Below are 20101 nucleotides of genomic sequence, written 5' to 3'. Positions count from 1 at the left end.
CTCTGGTTAGAGAAAAGAGATCATTGAATATAGCTGGACAAAAGCTCTTCAAAGAGACAAAACCAAGATCAGTTATGGTTAAACTGGGGGGAATGGAGGTTCACCACCTATAGATCAGTTATGGTTAAACTGGGGGGAATGGAGGTTCACCACCTATAGATCTGTTATGGTTAAACTGGGGGGAATGGAGGTTCACCACCTATAGATCAGTTATGGTTAAACTGGGGGGAATGGAGGTTCACCACCTATAGATCAGTTATGGTTAAACTGGGGGGAATGAAGGTTCACCACCTATAGATCAGTTATGGTTAAACTGGGGGGAATGGAGGTTCACCACCTATAGATCAGTTATGGTTAAACTGGGGAGAATGGAGGTTCACCACCTATAGATCAGTTATGGTTAAACTGTGGGGAATGAAGGTTCACCACCTATAGATCAGTTATGGTTAAACTGGGGGGAATGGAGGTTCACCACCTATAGATCAGTTATGGTTAAACTGGGGGGAATGGAGGTTCACCACCTATAGATCAGTTATGGTTAAACTGGGGGGAATGGAGGTTCACCACCTATAGATCAGTTATGGTTAAACTGGGGGGAATGGAGGTTCACCACCTATAGATCAGTTATGGTTAAACTGGGGGGAATGGAGGTTCACCACCTATAGATCAGTTATGGTTAAACTGGGGGGAATGGAGGTTCACCACCTATGGATTTGCTGGCATGAAACAGTGAAAGTTGAATCCTAAATTAAGTAACTTCTCATGAAGTTCCTAAATGAAGTAACAGCAAAGGACAAGATAGTACACGTATACTGGGGTCGCTAATCTTAGAGTGGTGGGCAGGGACAAAGGAACATTTAGGTCGTCAATCCTTATCTGCAAAGCCTTTTTAAGCTAGTATCAACAACATGCTGTTCTTATCTATATTACAGCAGAAGTAGAAGTAGTCCTGCTGAGAATGAGGCTGTCCTAATATGGACACCGTGCAGCAGTCTTCTCCTGGGCAGAGGAATGATGGTCCCTCAGAGCTACATCAGTAATACACAGTGGTGCCAAAAACACAAAATCCAGGGCCAAGAGTCAGAGCAAAAGTAACAGAGGCAGGTCTAAACTCTAAAGAGAGAATAGCATCCCTCCAGTGAATTTGCAGTGGTTTGTATACAAGTGGATGTGACAGGTTCACTGTAATACAGCTTGCTTTGGTACAGGTCTGTGGTGGGGTCAAGTTTAAAGCATGACTCTCCAGCACAAGTCCCAGGGTCAAGTCTGTGTCAGAGGAATGGTTGGGGAAAAGTGTCCACGGGCAATGCTGTTACCTACAAGCCATTGAACAAATACTGCCTGCTCAGGACATTAATGCTTTGTGTCACAGTATACATAACACGATTTCTGCATGTGGAGCAACACAAGCCTTCATAACTGTGGACCATCTTCACCATCCTCCCCTCCATCCTCCTCAATCCAAGAGGCTCTTATGTAATATGGGTCAGAATCAAAGATGGAGATGGCTTGTATAGGACAATACACAATCCATCCAGCTAAATACTGTCCCTGAGGGTGTATCTTTATTAACTGGGCACCAAAGAAATGGGATTTGAAATAATCCAAACAATATTTTCCCTGAGACTACATACATTTACACCATAAATTGGTGAATTATATACTGTATTATTTTGTTGGCTTGGAAAGAATATTCTTCATCATGAGTATTGTGTCTGTCACTTAAATGAGTGTTAGATTGTTAGAGCTATGAAGCAGGAGAAAGAAAACTGCTAGTGTGATCGTTAACTACGGTATTGCAAGTTAAATGGAAAGATGCTTATCAATTTAGCTGAATATTGAGAGAGAATTGAGGAGACACCAATGCCTTTTATACAACATACATCACAAGATCGTAGAACAATGCTAACCAACGACCCAGTCACCAATGTCAGTGGCCATGAACTGTACAGTGAGATACTGTACAGTACATCCCAACAGAGCCATGTGCCAAGATGGAAGCCAGCGTTGAACTCCGTCAGTCTCTGCCCATTTAGTCAGTGCAGCATGCCTTGCTGCAGGCTCTCCAGTATCGTATGTAGGACTGCATCTCCTCCGAGCCTCCTAGCCCGCCAGGCGATGCCTCCAGGCTTCAGTGTGTGGGCGAGGATGGGGAAGAAGCATGCCATGACCACTTACCGCCTCATGTCACTGCGACTCTCAGCAACCTTCCATTCCCTTGACCCCCAGTCGACTTTGTAATTAAAGTAGGCCAAGTCAGCTGTGATGCAAGGAGCAACCATGGGAAGTGACCTGGAAAAATTATTCATTTTTCTCAGCTGCCCCTGAGGGGTTCGGAGGGCGGGAGACCGGGTGGGGTGTGGATGGCGGGGGGTGGATGGGATGGATGTGTTAGCCATATAGCCTCCATCAAACCGGGTTAGGGTTTGGCCGGTGTAGGCCGTCATTGTAAATAAGAATTTGTTCTTAACTGACTTGCCTAGTTAAATGAATGCAAACAGGGTGTCACGTAAAAGAAGTGAACTAAACCAATAAGTACTGCAGTGACTCTCAGGAGAAGGCGACTGTACATATCACAATGGCTGCAGATTGTGCTCTGAACTTTGCTGTGTTGGTCCAGACAGAAGTATATATTAAAATGTTATCTACGCATTAAGCAGACCCTCCAGGACCCTGAAGCGTCCTCAGAGCATAGTTTCACTTGGATTCAGTTTAGGAGCCACCGCTCGCTCACTGTGTTCTACAAGCGATTTCTCGCTATTTGCTTCTTTGGGGGGCATGTTAATTTAATTACATTCACTGCCTGTTCCAGAAGGCCAAGAACAAAACCAACACAATTAATGAGTGATTCCTTTTGCTCTTTGTTCCTCCACAGTTCAGCTAGCTCAGTACTCCCCCAAGCCCAAAAGGATTAGCTTTTCTTTTTTTTGGACTCAAATCCGCCACTGTAATTTTCATTTGCTAAGTATAAAATAAACACCTCTTTCACAAGTTCACAAACTCGTAAAGTTTAAGCTCTGTGCGATGGGAATTTGTATGCAAGAGATTGAGTGTTAATAACACCAAGGTCTTCTTGGACTTCTTGAAATGCTGTCATAGTGATAGCTAATGATACTGTATCTCTTCCAAGACAGCTCACCACGCAGTTAGATTTCTCAGGATTATATTTTGACTGAATAGATTGCAGATGGCCTCCGTCTCCCATGTGCCACTTCACTGCATATTGGGGTTAATTAGCTAGCGAGTGCAATAATCTGGAGAAGAGAAACCATCAGACATGTGGATGGGTTGTATTCTACTGGGTTGTATTCATGAAAACAAACGTTACTTTTTGGACACATTCAGGTAGACTGTCCCTGTTTCCATCCATTTTTCTTCTGTTTGGTGTCTAATTAACATGACCCTGCTGTGTAACCTTCATATGAGCAACATGATAATAGTCCACCCTTGGGATAACGTATATAATAAGTATGTTAACCATTGTAGCTACAGGCATTAGTGAAAACTAGGTTATGACTGTATATTTCCATCATACCAATTAATTTATGGGACGATTATGGCGAGGACACAGATTGAACCGAGAATACTTAACTATGGTATGCTATGTCATTTTATATTATACTGCAAATTGCAACATTTGACAGGTGCAACTTTTTGGGAATAATGGATAACACTTGGATTTCACATTTTGGACACACACTTGGACACACACACACACACTGGGAAACAACTGTGTGGTTAAGGGCAATGGTGCATTAAAGAGATGTGCTATCCAGGCCCTCTGATCTTCCTTTTCCATCCCTGGAGAGGATTTGTGTAATTTCTAATTCCATGTCTTTATTGGGCCCATGTGTGCCGCACACAACCACAGAGCCATCCGTAACACCACTACTACACATCAAGCTCGGTAGTAACGTCACTGTACTGTAACACACCCTGCGTGTGCTTGGACCACTACTACACGCTTTGCAACAATATTTTATTATACCTCTGATTGGAGTAGTAGACTGGTGGAGGACTGTCCATCAGATTACTGACACACATGGACAGATGTGGGGTCCTCATTTGATCATCCTGTTGCAAGAGAACTTTTAAAACATTTAAACATTTAAAATGTGTAGTGTATTTGTGACCCGATTCAGAAAACTAGGCATATGTCGCATGTCACGACTTCACAGGAGAGCCGATTGAACGTAAAACTTTTTTTTTTATCAACATTTTTTGGGGGCAGAAATGCCTTCTCGAACATGTGAACTTTCATGTGCCGTAATAACAAACTTGTATGCCATCTGTAAATACGAATACAATTGTTAAGTTACTAGCCTTGTTGGTTAAGCCACAGAAAAAGTGAGCAACCTTTCCACTATCCATGATTGGCTGGGATAATGAGTGGGCTGGACATGCCGAGAGAGGAGAGAGGAATGGTCTGCCATTTTGAAGGCTTCTGTCTATTTGAGCTTGTCAGTTTGTGTTAGTAATCCTGTCGAATGCGGCTTTTAAAAAAATGTATTGTGTAGTGGAGCTACATAAGTGTTGCTCTCCCACTTTCTGGGAGATCAAGTTTTGAAATCAGTGGAATAAGAGTATGACAGCTAAAGAGATAGAGAAAACACCTGTCTCCAGATTACATCTTCAAACTAAGGGCAACCGTGGTATGGCATTCCTGACAGGGAGGGAGACGCGTCCATCATGCATGATGATGTATACAGGTAAGATAGTCCAGTGTAAGCTAGATACATTTTCAGATATTACATGCTTCTAATTTTGACAGAAAGTGGTTTCATTTCAAGCTAAACTGTACTGTATGCCAGCTAGCTAACGTTAGCTGGCTGACTCCCTAGCTGACGTTATTATTTGTTTCCCAGAGATGTTTGCTTTTCTAGTTAGAGCCTAATGTTAGCAAGCTAACATTGAACCTGGTTGGCACTTTGTTCATTGTTGTTTAACTAGCTAATGTTAGCTGGCTGGCTCGTTAGCTAACATTACGTGATGTGTGTGATCTTAAATATTGTTTACCTAGCTAAGTTTGTTGTTTACCTAGCTAGCTAGCTAGCTATATGTCTTAAGCTAAAGTGTACTGTTAGCTAGCTAGCTAACATTAGCTGGCTGGCTCCCTAGTGGACGTTATTATTCATTTCACAGGGCTGTTTGCTTTTAACATTGAACCTTTTTAACATTGAACCTAGTTGGTTACCTCCCAGCACTGTGGCATTGTTTGCACTTTGTTCATTGTTCTTTAACTTGCTAACGTTAACTGGCTGGCTTGTAAGTTAACGTTACGTGATGTGTGTACAACACCCGTTGAATATGGCCGGTGTTAGTAAATGTCTGCAAAAAAGCATACTGAAATTGTTGCCAGCAGAGCTGGTTAGGCTGTTTTCATGTTATCCAGTAGTAAACAAATAATCTGCCAGAGCGTCAAGTGTGCACTCCGAGAGTGCTCCGAGATGGGTAGGACTAAAGCTTAAGAGGGTGTGAAAGATGCTGAATGGGTGTAGACAAAGAAGAGCTCTTCACTAGACACCAAAACATTCAAAGGCCATTTTCTCAAAAGTGAGTTTACAAGTTGATCAACTTTCAAAGCAGAATTACTTTCCCATTGTTCCTCAAATGTAGTGTATGATATACCATTTTGTAGCTCTGAGTCTCTACTTTTATCCAATGTTAAAAACACCATTTCACATTTTGCTACATAAGACCAAATCCAGGTGGTGAGTCACATTTGAGGTTTAGGGAAAGCGGGATACCTACCTGTATGCCTTCAACTGAGATGTGTCTTTTACATTTAACCCAACACTGCTGAATTAGAGAGGTGCAGGGGGCTGCCATAATCAACATCCACATCTTTGCCACCCTGCCTTGCTCAGGAGCAGAACAACTTTTTAATTTGTCAACTCGGGGATTTGATCCAGCAACCTTTTGGTTACTTGCCCAACGCTCTAACCACTAGCCTACCAACCATTTAGAAATAATTCTGAAGTTTGTAATTTCCCATTTGAAATTGCAGACTTGATTTTTCTCTTACGAAAAATGTATCAACCCCTACAAAAATGTCCATGAATTATAATCCACATAATAATTCACAATTTCTGTTGCTGAAGGATTTTTTTCCTGCTGTAGCAAGCTGGCTCAAATTAAGATCCTACATCTGCAGCCTATGGACGGACCACTACCGCACCACACATTGTCCACTGTCGTACTATGGATAAACATCATACCTGAGATAATGCTTCTACACTCGTCACAACAACACGGATATAGTTAATAATAGTCAGTGTGTCTCTCCCAGTGGTCTTATATCAGTGTTTCGTGGTGATGATTCCAGAGGGAACATTTACTTAACTGTAGGCTAATCTGTAGTCCACTGGCTCGTGGTTTCTAACCTTTGAAAGGTCATTGGTTGGCAAATCGTCTCAGACAGACAATGTCCTGGGACTAAAGTCTTGGAATGTCAACTTCAAGTTAGCATGCATGCTGATGGGCAACCAGGACCTTTCAATGGGAGATTAATGCTAGATAGAATGCGCAGTTGTTTCTCTGCTGAGAGAGAGAGAGAGGGAGGTGGAGAGAGAGTGGGGAGACATAGTATCACAACTCAGGATAAGACCCAGATGCAGACAGTTCGAATCACAGATGTTTATTGACCAAACAGGGGGCAGGCAAAAGACAGGTCAAGGGCAGGCAGAGTCAGTAAGGTACAGAACGGCAGGCAGGCTCAGGGTCAGGGCAGGCAGAGGTCCGCAATCCAGGGCAGAGTCAGTAAGGTACAGAACGGCAGGCAGGCTCGGGGTCAGGGCAGGCAGAGGTCAGTAATCCAGGGCAGTGTCAAACAGGTACAGAACGGCAGGCAGGCTCAGGTCAGGTAGAGTGGTCAAACCCGGAAAAGCTAGAAAAACAAGGGCTAGTGCGAAACAGGAGTACGGGAAAAATACGCTGGTAGGCTTGACAAGACGTACTGGCAACAGACAAACAAAAAACACAGATATAAATGCACATAAGATAATGGGGAAAATGGGTGACACCTGGAAGGAGGTGGAGACAAGCACAAGACAGGTGAAACAGGTCAGGGTGTGACATATAGAGAGAAATAAACGAGAGACAGAGGGAAGAGAGAGGGGGGAGAGAGAGAGAGAGAGAGAGAGAGAGAGAGACAATGAGAACTTTTCCCTGATTATATGAGGATTTCAGTTTCCAATAACAGTGACTGTTGAGCAGGTAACAGGACATCTTTTAAAATAAATCTCTTTGCCGTGTTTGAGAATGTCTGTCATCCTCTCATACTCCGCCACGTTTGACAAATATGTGTCTTGTATTTATCTCATTGATTTCATCACATACTGCACAATACATGTGTTCACATACAGTATAGTACATGCCAAGACATTGTTCATCTCTCTGGAGAAGCACACAAATCATTCATTCTATGTTTCATTGTTTCATCGGTATAGGGAAGTTCTTTTATAAAGTGTTTTCACAGGCCTCTATATGTTTTAGGAACACAACAGACCCCAGGTATGGAAACGAGAGTATCAGGTATACTGTATGTCAGCACATACCCGTGGTTGTTTTATATGGAACGTTTCTTATGATTGGACAGCACATTGAGTTGAGCTGGATCATCAAAGATGGAAGGACTACATTTTGGGAAATTGAGAATAAACAATGGTGTGAAACATTTGAAGAGGGACTGTCATTCTAATTGCAAGATCTGAGCAAAGAGACCTACACAATTTGATGATTTCACTTCATTTGGTGTTCTTGAAATATCTTTGAAACTCTTGTCCTTCAAAGGTAACCACCCTAATTCAATCACTGCTCATGGATATTCCACACCTGATGAACTACACTGCTCAAAAAAATAAAGGGAACACAAACAACACAATGTAACTCCAAGTCAATCACACTTCTGTGAAATCAAACTGTCCACTTAGGAAGCAACACTGATTGACAATAAATTTCACATGCTGTTGTGCAAATGGAATAGACAACAGGTGGCAATTATAGGCAATTAGCAAGACACCCCCAATAAAGGAGTGGTTCGGCAGGTGGTGACCACAGACCACTTCTCAGTTCTTATGCTTCCTGGCTGATGTTTTGGTCACTTTTGAATGCTGGCGGTGCTTTCACTCTAGTGGTAGCATGAGACGGAGTCTACAACCCACACAAGTGGCTCAGGTAGTGCAGCTCATCCAGGATGGCACATCAATGCGAGCTGTGGCAAGAAGGTTTGCTGTGTCTGTCAGCGTAGTGTCCAGAGCATGGAGGCGCTACCAGGAGACAGGCCAGTACATCAGGAGACGTGGAGGAGGCCGTAGGAGGGCAACAACCCAGCAGCAGGACCGCTACCTCCGCCTTTGTGCAAGGAGGAGCAGGAGGAGCACTGCCAGAGCCCTGCAAAATGACCTCCAGCAGGCCACAAATGTGCATGTGTCTGCTCAAACGGTCAGAAACAGACTCCGTGAGGGTGGTATGAGGGCCCGACGTCCACAGGTGGGGGTTGTGCTTACAGCCCAACACCGTGCAGGACGTTTGGCATTTGCCAGAGAACACCAAGATTGGCAAATTCGCCACTGGCGCCCTGTGCTCTTCACAGATGAAGCAGGTTCACACTGAGCACATGTGACAGACGTGACAGAGTCTGGAGACGCCGTGGAGAATGTTCTGCTGCCTGCAACATCCTCCAGCATGACCGGTTTGGCGGTGGGTCAGTCATGGTGTGGGGTGGCATTTCTTTGGGGGGCCGCACAGCCCTCCATGTGCTCGCCAGAGGTAGCCTGACTGCCATTAGGTACCGAGATGAGATCCTCAGACCCCTTGTGAGACCATATGCTGGTGCGGTTGGCCCTGGGTTCCTCCTAATGCAAGACAATGCTAGACCTCATGTGGCTGGAGTGTGTCAGCAGTTCCTGCAAGAGGAAGGCATTGATGCTATGGACTGGCCCGCCCGTTCCCCAGACCTGAATCCAATTGAGCACATCTGGGACATCATGTCTCGCTCCATCCACCAACGCCACGTTGCACCACAGACTGTCCAGGAGTTGGCGGATGCTTTAGTCCAGGTCTGGGAGGAGATCCCTCAGGAGACCATCCGCCACCTCATCAGGAGCATGCCCAGGCGTTGTAGGGAGGTCATACAGGCACGTGGAGGCCACACACACTACTGAGCCTCATTTTGACTTGTTTTAAGGACATTACATCAAAGTTGGATCAGCCTGTAGTGTGGTTTTACACTTTAATTTTGAGTGTGACTCCAAATCCAGACCTCCATGGGTTGATAAATTGGATTTCCATTGATTATTTTTGTGTGATTTTATTGTCAGCACATTCAACTATGTAAAGAAAAAAGTATTTAATAAGATTATTTCATTCATTTAGATCTAGGATGTGTTATTTTAGTGTTCCCTTTATTTTTTTGAGCAGTATATTTTCATCTGGGTATTTCTGAAGAGAACATAGACAGATTGTGTTCTCTGTACCCCACAAAGAGCAAGAAGAGCCTTTCTGTATTGTCTCTATCAGATGCATGTATTTCTCCCCAAAGAGATCATGTCGCCTCTTCAAATAAAAGGGGAAACCGCAGCATCCACTTTTGTTGATGTATATTTTATACCCTCTCATTTTGTATATAAATATATATTCTTATTTGGCCAAGTGGGTCCCTGAACAATGCAGTCTTAGCTCTTAGGAGGCATTAAGAAGAAGCCTTGTGCTCTCAGACGAATAGTAACAATCACGCTTTGAAGGAATGAAGGGAATTGAAGGCTTTTAGTGCCACATGAAAACTTAAACACATCTCTGGCACATTTTTTGTTTAGTGACTAAAGCCAGCTCTCAGAACAAGGTTTACAGAGAGTTTCAACACCTTAGATTTGTATTTGTTTTTGAATGTAATCGATTTATTTATTTTTCCACTGTGTGTTACATGTGACGTGTGTCATCAACTGCAAAAGTGTATACGTTAACACAAATGTCCCAGTGGGCACACACTGGTTGAATCAACATTGTTTCAACTTAATTTGTCCTCGTATTGTGACGTCGAATCAACGTGGAAAATACATTGGATTTGAAAAAATTAATCACCCAGTATTGTTTTCACCTCATTTCAACCAGGGTTGCAAACATTGAAATTAGGGTAAAACTTCAACTTAAATACATTGACTTAAAGAGATACTTTGGGATTTTGGAAGTGATGCCCTTTATGTACTTCCCCAGAGTCAGATGAACTTGTGGATACCATTTTAATGTCTCTGTGCCCAGTATAAACAAAGTTAGAGGTAGTTTCGCAAGCCAATGCTAACTAGCATTAGCACAATGACTGAAAGTCTGTGGTTATCTACTAGCATGCTAGCAAAAACAAAATGGTATCTACGAGTTCATCTAACTCTGGGGAAGAAGATAAAGGGTCTCAGTGACAAAATCCAGAAGTATCCCATTGAAGGTAGACTCAGTGATATGACGTAGATGCAGAAAGCAACAGCATAGTGTGTCACTTTCTGCACCAACTAAGAGCGTTGAAACCCGAGGCTCATCTTCTCTGCTGTTTTGGTCCCGTGGCTACCACACATTATGACAACTGACTATTTCATTGAATATTGGACAAATCATTATTTTCGTTCATTCATTTATTCCTTCCTTCACTTGTCTGTTGTGGTTGCCATAGCTGTTAATCATCGAAACACAATTTACCCTATTTTTGTTTTCACAATTCCCTGGCAAGATGGCTACGCTGCATATCAAGTGTTAGTCTGGGCAAGAAATATGTTTTCGTGAGTTCAGTTACAGAAATTGCTTATGGCAGGCTGAGACTACTATACCAGAACAACGTTCCATAAATACACCATCAGATGTATAGAGATTCAGCCAGCTGAGATTTATGGCAATCCTGCACACACACACAGAGAGAGAGAGACAGAGAGAGAGACAGAGAGAGAGACAGAGAGAGAGACAGAGAGAGAGACAGAGAGAGAGACAGAGAGAGAGACAGAGAGAGAGACAGACAGACAGACAGACAGACAGACAGACAGACAGACAGACAGACAGACAGACAGACAAGTCAATGATGTTTACAAAACATGTTGTGAGAGTGCATAAGTGGATTAACATAAGCTGATTTTAGTTCAAAAGGCCAAGTTGAAAGTGTCAATCAATGTTTGCCTAGTATTTTCCACTAGATAGTGATTGGATGGTCATTGGTCCGGCTCGCTCTGAACAAATTGGGATGGCACAGTGGTAGTTACAAACAGTCTGCAATCAACTTTATCAACCAGCATCTACAGGGCTGTAACTGTATATTGTTACTTCTACTGTGCACTTGAATGAATCAAATTCTACTTTTAAAAAGCTCCCAGTAAAGAATTTGATTTTAACCTCTACGGGCCACGGGGGCAGTATTGAGAATTTTGAAAAAAATATGTGGCAATTTTTAACTGCCTCCTACACCAACTCAGAAGCTAGGATATGCATATTATTAACACATTCGGATAGAAAACACTCTGAATTTTCTAAAACAGTTTGAATGGTGTCTGTAAGTATAACAAAACTCATATTGCAGGCAAAAACCTGTGAAAAATAGATTAAAAAAAATGAGAATTTTGTGACTGTACTATTTAGTGTCATTGTTTTAAAGATACCACAGTGAGAAAGGATTCAGTTCGCAACTCCTACTGCTTCCACTAGATGTCAACGATCTTTAGAAAGTTGTTGGAAGCATCTGTGATGAATACAGACCGAATAAGAAAGCTTACAAGTTGACACGTCATCACTTCATTTTTTGCGCCTGCGCATGAATCTGAGAAGAGTGCCTTTGTCATTATCGTTTATTCTAGACACTTGATAGGTTGTGTGAAAATATTACTGATGTTTACTGATGTTTCACGTTAAAAATGGACCAAAAGATTAATGATGAACAACGTTTGACATGTTTAAACAAACGTAAATAGATTATTTACTAGGTTTTCTTTAGCTTTTTGACGTGACTTTACACTGCCCACCTCATTTTGTGGGAGCCTACTGAACGCTAACTATTTGGACATAAATTATGAACTTTGTCAAAAGAAACCACATTTGTTCTGGACCTGGGATCTCTGGCAGCGCCTTCTGATGGAGATAATCAAAGGTAAGGGGATATTTAGAATGTTATTATCGATATTAGATGATGCTAATGCTAACGGTATAGCTTAGCTTAGCTTAGCATATAGCTTATTGTTGTTAGCATAGTACCCAGTTTATGCAAAATGTGATTTCCCAGTAAAGTTATTTTGAGATCTGGCCATTCGGTAGCAATTACGAGATGATAATATATTATTCTTTGAATGACAATATTATAATTTACCAATGTTTTCGAATAGTAATTCCGTGATTTGTAATGCTGGATTCACTGGGTGCATTCGAGCCGAAAAAAATTCTGAATTTCACCGCGACTGTAAATGCTGTTTTTGGATATAAATATGAACTTGATGGAACTAAAAATGCATGTATTGTATAACATAATGTCCTATGAGTGTCATCTGATGCAGATTGTCAAAGGTAAGTGCATAATTCTAGCTAGTTTTCTGTCTGTTGATGCCCTTCTTTGAATTGGCTAAACATTACACGCAGCTATTGTCAATGTACTCTCCTCACATAACCTAACTTTATGCATTCTCCGTAATGCCTCTGAAAATCGGACAGCGTGGTTAGATTTAGGAGATATATCTTTCAAATGGAGGAAAATAGTTGATTATTTGATTTTTTGAAATGATTACTCTTGTAGTTTTGAATTCCCCGCCATGGTCACATGACAATGAATCCCAATACCGGGATAAGATCGGGATAAGATCCTCAACAGGTTAACAGGCTGAAGATGTGTGTATTTTGCCTTCACATGGAGATGTAATTCTCAGATGTTCATTGGAACATGTTGCACTCTCGATAGAGGCACGAAGACCCAGGCCTGGTATAACATGGTGCACTCCACTCTAATCTAACAAATGACATCAGAGTTAGCATCGAGGGCAGCTGGGACTCGTCATACTGTACTGTAGGCTGGAGCACTGGAGCAAGGCAAATTAACTAATCCAGAGATGATGCTCAAATCTGTTTGTTGAGAACGAAGCAGCTGTTAACCAAACTAATTATCACAGATAAAGACTCTCAGTTTTCAGAACAAACTCTGTAATTTGTAACACATACATGAACCCACACGCAAACAGTGGACTGGCTGGAGTCACAGTTTCCACTGTATGTCCAGGCATTATGACATGGTTCCTCAGCAAAGTTCCACCGTCTCAAATGGAAGGAGATCCATGGAACTTCACCCTGGACTCCACCCTGCTGTTGGACCTGGGCACAGCTTAGCGCTGTGTCTGGGATTGCCCACGGAGAGGGCAGGGCAGGAGAGGAGAGGACCAGATGTTGATGAAGTTATTTCTGGCTTTGGCCACAGTAATCTTGTAATTTGTAGATGAATGCAAAATGGGACATACTTCAGTTGACAGCACTCAAAGTGTCGGCAATGTTTCCCTTTGTAGTTCATCTTTGTTTTGACTTTGGATCATTTAGAAAACAACACAACCAACAATATTGCTGACTATGAAGTCACACCACACCCAGTGCTTGACTTGGGATGAAATAAGTGCATGAGTTGTCTTTTTCCAACTCAGTCCATTAGACTATGTTCACCGAAATTCACAGATGACATTATACTATAGAGACCTCTGATTATTCACTGTTAAGGGTTCATACACCTTTTCCATGACTTTTATTAAAGCCTACATGAAAAAGTAAGCATTATTGACATTGGACACTGCTGTCTCTGATCCCATGTAGGCCTACCATCTCCTGCCATTTTGGCCTTGATTAAGGCACTTATCCCCCCACAAAGTAGAACTGCACTGTTAGTCACATGTTGTCAACATGTGATCAACCCTCCATCTGGAGAGCTCCTAGGTGTGCAGGCTTGGCTTTTGATCCAGGCCTGAAACACCGCTCCTCAAGGTCCAGTTGAGCAGCTGATGTTTAAGCTACAATGTGGTTAGATCAGGGCTTGAACAAAAGCCTGCACATCCAGTAGCTATCCTGGAGGATGGTTGCCACCCTTGATTGAAATATTGCAACATTATGCCTACAAGCAAATACTTTTGTCTTTATAAAATGATTCCCTCATTCAATGAATCAGGGATCAGATGGATAAGGTAAGTCTACTTCAAAGCAAGGTATCTAGACATGCTGTATATAAGGCTCAAGTATACATGTTTCAGCAAGTTATTTGTCAATTAGGTTGTCTTAGAATATTTGTAATATTGTCGCAATTACATGGGAATCCCAGCTTCCCAATGGTGCAGATTTATTTAGGTTATCTACAGTGCCGGTGACAGTCAACAAGGAAATGAATGCTTAGTTAGCTATAGTTAACTAGTGAGATATCTGCTACATGTTTTCTTTTGAATTGGTGACCTAGTTAGTCTGTTTGTCATTATTTTATACCTGTCGTGCTGTCTCTCCTCGGGCAACGGCCCACTCACACTGGCACACACCACAGGAGATTGGTGGCACCTTAATTGGGGAGGACAGGCTCGTGTTAATGACTGGAGAGGAATCAGTGGAATGGTATCAAGTACATCAAACACATGGTTTGATACCATTCCATACACTCCGTTCCAGACATTATTATGAGCCCTCCCCTCAGCAGCCTCCACAGTCATGCACTGAAGGGTCATTCCGATGATGGCTGATATGTAGATTTTTGTGTTACTTTTTTTGTGTTTATTATATTTGAAAGTGTGCCTTTATGAATTACATTAACAAAAGTGATTAGACTAATTTCCATGATTTTTCATGACCTTACAAACCTTAATTTGACAACTTGGAACAGCGCATCATGCGCATTCCGGCTGGTGTATTATCAATCTGTGCAATCTCGAACAGCCTACTGTCACGCCCAGATTCACAGACTAGCGGAAAATAAACTTGAGCAAAGCGGAATCAAGAAATAAAATGCCCACTCTCCGTTGCTATTTAATGCAGATCCAGCCTTCATTCCGCTTTGATCAACCTTTTTTGCCTCAGTGTGTGAATCTGAGCTGGTGATTATAGAGGAGCCGGTACGCAATTCCCCAAAAATGTGAGGTGCTGGTAAGGCGCTCAAGACAGCTCTGGCCCAAATCAAGCACCGACTACACCTTAATCAAAGTTGACAGTAAAATGCCAAGACAAATTCCTGTAATCCATTATCCCTTGTCAAACTGTGCCACCAAGACCATTATCTTTGTATCTGTTGTGCTAGATGAGGGCTTATTCCCAGCCCATACATTTGGGAGTGAAATATGCCATATTTTCAAAGGTAGGTGTACAATAACTGTTTAAAAATGTAAATAGGTGTCAGTGTTTAATTGGTATGTTTTACAATGTATTCGGGAAGTATTCAGACCCTTTGACTTTTTCCACATTTTGTTACGTTAAAGCCTTCTTCTAAAATTGATTAAATCGTTTTTTTCCCTTATCAACCTACACACAATACCCCATAATGGCAAAGCAAAAACAGGTTTTATACATTTCTACAAATGTATTACATATAAAAAAAATAATATCACATTTACTTAAGTATTCAAACCCTTTACTCAGTACTTTGTTGAAGCACCTTTTGCAGCGATTACAGCATTGAGTCTTCTTGGGTATGACGCTTGGCACACCTGTATTTGGGGAGTTTCTCCTATTCTTCTCTGCAGGTCCTCTCAAGCTCTGTCAGGTTGGATGGAGAGCGTCGCTGCACAGCTATTTTCAGGTCTCTCAAGAGATGTTTGATCGGATTCAAGTCCGGGCTCTGGCTGGGCCACTCAAGGACATTCAGACTTGTCCCGAAGTCACTCCTGCGTTGTCTTGGCTTTGTGCTTAGGGTGTTGTCCTGTAGGAAGGTGAACCTTTGCCCCAGTCTGAGATCGTGAGCGCTCTGCAGCGGGTTTTCATCAAGGATCTCTCTGTACTTTGCTCCATTCATCTTTCCCTCAATCCTGACTAGTCTCACAGTCCCTGCTGCTGAAAAACATCCCCACAACATGATGCTGCCACCACCGTGCTTCACCGTAGGGATGGTGCCAGGTTTCCTCCAGACGTGACACTTGGCAATCAGGCTAAAGAGCTTAATCTTGGTTTCATCAGACCAGAGAATATTGTTTCTCATGGTCTGAGAGTCGGGCTGTCGTGTGCCTTTTACTGAGGAGTGGCTTCCGTCTGGCCACTCTACCATAAAGACCTGATTGGTGGAGTGCTGCAGAGTGTCTTTCTACAAGGTTCTCCCATCTCCACAGAGGAACTCTGCAGCTCTGTCAGAGTGACCATCGGGTTCTTGGTCACCTCCGAGATACTTATTTCACTGTACAGCCTTACCTATGGATTGTGGATCAATGACATGGGGTATCAGTGTACTCAGTGACACCCAGAGAACATTAGCGTCGTAGCTCGTATTGTAGGACTCTGAAACAACTGTGAATTGAGACACATTTATTGTCAACCTATGTATATTGAACCCTACTCCCGAGGAAAAACAACACTGTGTGGATGTTTTGGAGTCTGGTAGAGGAGGACGTTGGGAAAAAATATATTGGGTCTTGAGTAGACTGTTACCCCATTTTATTTATCCCCAATCTTTAGGTAAAGCTGCCCAGTGCAATATGAATGTCTATACACACCGTAGGCTGACTGGGGAGGTGATTACACACAGTCACAGTCCCGCGATAAGAGCTACAATGCTAATATTTGCATAAACTCTTCACAGTTGTGTTCTGTGGGTGTCACCAAGTAGACTGATACCCCATTTCATTGCTTCACATTCCAACCTTATTTAACATTATCTAGTCTAAATATGGCATGATTCCACCAATTGTTACCTTTTGCATCACTTTCAAAGAGGTACTTTTATTTTGAAGGCAAACCGCAAATTCCACTATTGTGCCAAATCCTTGCTGTGGCTAGCTTCACAACATATAACCCGGTCTGGTCGAGCCTCACTAGCCAGATGAAGCTAGCTAGCTGCTTATAATGTTAGCTTTGGGCAACAGGGTTAAGCAGCTGGCTAGCTATTTATTTTCATGAACTGAAGTTCAATTTCAATAGGCGAACAACAAGTGGCTACCGAACTAATACTTACTTACAAGGATTCCTAAATCATTGCTAAGAGTAGTGAAAATGACTGCAGTTTCTACCGGTCATTGTTTTCAGGCTGGATGTATTGGTGCTAGTTAGGTACCAAGCTAAAGCTAGCTAGCTACCCCAGAAGTTGCAGTCGAACAAATATTACCAACGCGGTATTGTAAACACATTGTTCGTTGCCGGTGTTTGCTTGTTTGCAGACTTTTTTGTACGGCTTTGACACTGCTACTGATAGTAGTGGTGGCGCTTGGCTTTCACGTGCAAATTCAGAACACACAACATTCTGTAAAAGAACTATGTTATTTGACGTGTCAAATTAAAAGCTTATTTAACGCGTCAAATAGTGTTATTGTCAAATAGTGTTATTTGACGTGTATCTTTTTTGACAGTCAAACACCCAAACGGCGCTCCATAGTATGTCGTGAAGCTAATAGCAGTGACGCTATTACTGTTTAACTCCGGTAGGGCAACATCTGAACAATAACGTATTTTAAACGTTAGTGTGTACTGGTGCTCGACCAGTCACGAAAGCCAACATCACCCACAACAGAGAACAGTTGATTGTCAAGGGCAATGTATTCCATTGTCTTGGCATTAACCTCTACGGGCTAGGGGGCAGCATTGAGAATTTTGGAAAAAATATGTGCCCATTTTTAACTGCCTCCTACACCAACTCAGAAGCTAGAATATGCATATTATTGTTCAGGTTTGGATAGAAAACACCCTCAAGTTTCTAAAACTGTTTGAATGGTGTCTGTGAGTATAACAGAACTCCTATGGCAGGCAAAAACCTGAGAAGGTTTCATGCAGGAAGTACCCTGTCTGACAAGGTGTTGTTGTTCTTGCTTCTGTTTATTGAAGAGTCAGGATCTTAGCTGTAACGTGACAATTCCTAGGGCTCCAATAGGCTCTCAGAACCCGGGAAAAACCTGAACGATGACGAGGCAGCCTCAGGCTGAAACACATTATACCCTTTTCCAAGTGTCACATCAGAGGACAATAGAATTAGGCATGTGCGCGATTCGCCCCCGTGGAGTATTTTCCTTAGGCTGTTTAGGATAATTGCAGATTCCCGGTCGGAATATTATCGCTTTTCTACGAGATAAATTGCATAAAAATTGATTTTAAACAGCGGTTGACATGCTTCGAAGTACGGTAATGGAATATTTAGAATTTTTTTGTCACGTTCTGCGCCATGCGCACGACCGTGATTTACCATTGGGATAGTGTCTAGAACGCACAAACAAAACGCCGCTGTTTGGATATAACGATGGATTATTTGGGACCAAACCTACATTTGTTATTGAAGTAGAAGTCCTGGGAGTGCATTCTGACGAAGAACAGGAAAGGTAAGACCATTTTTCTTATAGGAAATGTGATTTTGGTGAAGGCTGAACTGGGTGGGTGTCTAAATAGCTAGCCCGTGATGGCTGGGCTATGTACTTAGAATATTGCAAAATGTGCTTCATCCGAAAAGCTATTTTAAAATCGGACACATCGAGTGCATAGAGGAGTAATGTATCTATAATTCTTAAAATAATTGTTATGCTTTTTGTGAACGTTTATCGTGAGTAATTTAGCAAATTGTTAGTAAATTCCCCGGAAGTTTGCGGAGGTATGCTTTTCTGAACGTCACATGCTAATGTAAAAAGCTGGTTTTTGATATAAATATGAACTTCATTGAACAGACATGCATGTATTGTATAACATAATGTCCAAGGTGTGTCATCTGATGAAGATCATAAAAGGTTAGTGCTGCATTTAGCTGTGGTTTGGGTTTATGTGACATTATATGCTAGCTTGAAAAATGGGTGTCTGATTATTTCTGGCTGGGCACTCTCCTGACATAATCTAATGTTTTGCTTTCGTTGTAAAGCCTTTTTGAAATCGGACAGTGTGGTTAGATTAACGAGATCCATAGGACATTGTGTACTTAGATTTTGCAATAATCTAAGTACATAGCCCGGCATCACAGGGCTAGCTATTTAGATACCCACCCAGGTCAGCCTCCACCAAAATCACATTTCCTATAAGAAAAATGTTCTTACCTTGCTTGTTCTTCGTCAGAATACACTGCCAGGACTTCTACTTCAATAACAAATGTTGGTTTGGTCCCAAATAATCCATCGTTATATCCAAACAGCGACGTTTTGTTCGTGAGTTCTAGACACTATCAGAATGCTTCATCACGGTGTCGCGCATGGCGCATTGGCGTGACAAAAATGTCTAAATATTCCATTACCGTACTTCGAAGCATGTCAACCGCTGTTTAAAACCAATTTTTATGCCATTTATCTCGTAGATAAGTGATAATATTCCGACCGGGAATATGCATTGAGCCTAAACAGCCGAATAAAATTTCTCCTCAGGAGCGAATCGTGCACGCGCCTCATTCAAAGGTCCTCTGAGCAGCCACTTACAAAAGGTGATAATGTGTTTCAGCCTGAGGCTCCCTCGTAAACCTTCAGGTTTTTCGCGGGTTCTGAGAGCCTATTGGAGCCCTGGGAATTGTTACGTTACAGCTAAGATCCTTACTTTTCAATAAAAAGATGCAAGACGCACGACTCCTTGTCAGACAGGGTACTTCCTGCTTGAAACCTTGTCAGGTTTTTGCCTGCCATAGGAGTTCTGTTATACTCACAGACACCATTCAAACAGTTTTAGAAAATTCAGAGTGTTTTCTATCCAAACTTGAACAATAATATGCATATTCTAGCTTCTGAGTTGGTGTAGGAGGCAGTTAAAAATGGGCACATATTTTTTCCAAAATTCTCAATACTGCCCCCTATCCCAAACAGGTTAAATAGCTGTAAAATAGTCATATGTTTGAGAAATTGAAGTAATAGTATTTCAAACGTTTTAAAAATCGCGCCACAGGATTCAACTGGCTGTTACGTAGGTGGGACGAATTCATCCCGCCGGTCCCATAGAGGTTAATGGATTTTGCCTTTGAGTTGTCTCGCTGAAATGTTCTTAC

The sequence above is a fragment of the Salmo trutta genome, chromosome 39 (assembly GCF_901001165.1).
Source record: "Salmo trutta chromosome 39, fSalTru1.1, whole genome shotgun sequence".
Lineage (NCBI taxonomy): Eukaryota > Metazoa > Chordata > Actinopteri > Salmoniformes > Salmonidae > Salmo > Salmo trutta.
This window is presented reverse-complemented; position numbering follows the sequence as displayed.